Here is a 2,071-nt window from a genome sequence, read left to right on the forward strand (position 1 = left end):
TCCACCTCACTACGATGTGGAGTCACAGACAATGAATATGTAAATCAGCAGGATTCACTGAATTTAGCAGAGGATCTTCTGGGGGATAAATCTCAGGCTGGTTTCACATCACAATTTGAGTGTCCACTGCATAGATACAATTATGAAAGCTCAAATCTGCCTGCTGTGCACGGACATGTAAGGACCCATTAACTTTTATGGGGTTGCGTACCCGATCATAGTCAGCTAGTGACTATGATCTGGTCCTTTTCTTGGCACATCAGATTTTTGACACAGACGGAAAATTGTGGTCTGCCAAGATTTTCAGTCCCTGTCAAAAATCTGACATGCAGAGAAAATAACCAGATCGTAGCCACTAGCTGACTACGATCGGGTACGCAGCCCCATAAAAGTTAATGGGTGCTTACATGTCTGTGCACAAATATGATTTCAGACGATTTGAGCTTTCAAAATCGTATCTGTGCAGCAGACACTCAAAACGTGATGTGAAACAAGCCTCAGGACCTACTGGACAAATTTAAGTAAGTGACCCCTTGTTGGACTCCAGTGTATTGAATTTAGTGTAGGTGAACAGGCTGACAGTTTTTCTTTAAGATTTCTTTTGTTAAAAACTCCAAAATGTTGCAAAAAAAAGTTTTGATCATCTTGCCACACAAATTAGACAATTACATTTTAAAGGGGTTATTCTGGCTTTTTTTTTAAAGAAAATATGGTGCTGGGATAGAGCAAAAAAATTTAAAAATAAAAAAACATACTTTCCCAGCACCTTTCACTATTAATTCCTTGCAGATCCCATTCTGCCAGCTTCCAAGGTAGCACTTGGAGCATGACCTGCCAGTTCTGCCAGACTGGTTACAGACCCAGACCAATTAGCTAAGCAGGAAGGTCCTACAACAAGCATTTGTTTCCTTATTAGACCAGAAGGAGGTAAAGGGAGCTGCAGGGGACCAGCGAGGGACCTGTTGTTTCTTTTGTTTTTTTATTTTATAGATAACTTCTTGACAGCTCTGCAGAGAGACTGGAGACACTGACGAAGCAGGACACTTTTACAGCAGTGTCTCTGCCATGCTGTCAGTAAGTGATACAGAAGAGGCCCACACCCATCAGCCTCCTCTGCATACACAGCATTATAATTAGGTATGTGCCCTTGAATTATTAGACAGGCACTAAAATCCTAACATCTTTGGAATGAAGTGGGTCCTGTTCTATTTAATATATTTATTAATGACCTTGTAGAGGGGATGAATAGTAAAGTAGTAATCTTTGCAGATGATATTGAACTCTATAAAGCGGTAAACACTATAGAGGACAGTGCACTGTTACAAATGGATCTGGATAGGTTGGAAGTTTGGGCTGGGAAGTGGCAGATGAGGTTCAACACTGATAAATGTAAGATAATGCACATGGGGAAGAAAAATCCGGGCTGGGATTATGTATTAAATGGGAGAACATTTGGGACGACTGACATGGCAAAGGACTTGGGAGTCTTAGTTAATAGTAAATTTAGCTGTAGAGACGAGTGACAGACAGCTGCTGCCAAGGCAAATAAAATCATTGGGTGCATCAAAAGGGGCATAGATGTCCACGACAAGGAAACAATTCTACCACTGTACAAATCACTAGTCAGACCACACATGGGATACTGTGTACAGTACTGGGCACCAGTGTACAAGAAAGATATAGTGGAGCTGGAGAGGGTTCAAAGACAGGCAACCAGGGTAATATGGGGAATGGGAGGACTACAGTACCCAGAAAGATTATCAGAATTAGGGTTATTTAGTTTAGAAAAAAGAAGGCTTAGGGGCGACCTAATAACTATGTATAAATATATCAGGGGACAGTACAGAGATCTCTCCCATGATCTATTCATACCCAGGACTGTATCTATAACAAGGGGGCATCCTCTGCATCTTGAGGAAAGACGGTTTCTACACCAGCAAAGACGGGGGTTCTTTACTGTAAGAGCAGTGAGACTATGGAACTCTCTGCCAGAGGAGGTGGTCATGGTGAACTCTGTAAAAGAATTCAAAAAGGGTCTGGATGCATTTTTGGAGAATAATAACATCACCGG

Source organism: Hyla sarda, chromosome 2, assembly GCF_029499605.1.
Source record: "Hyla sarda isolate aHylSar1 chromosome 2, aHylSar1.hap1, whole genome shotgun sequence".
Taxonomy (NCBI): Eukaryota; Metazoa; Chordata; class Amphibia; order Anura; family Hylidae; genus Hyla; species Hyla sarda.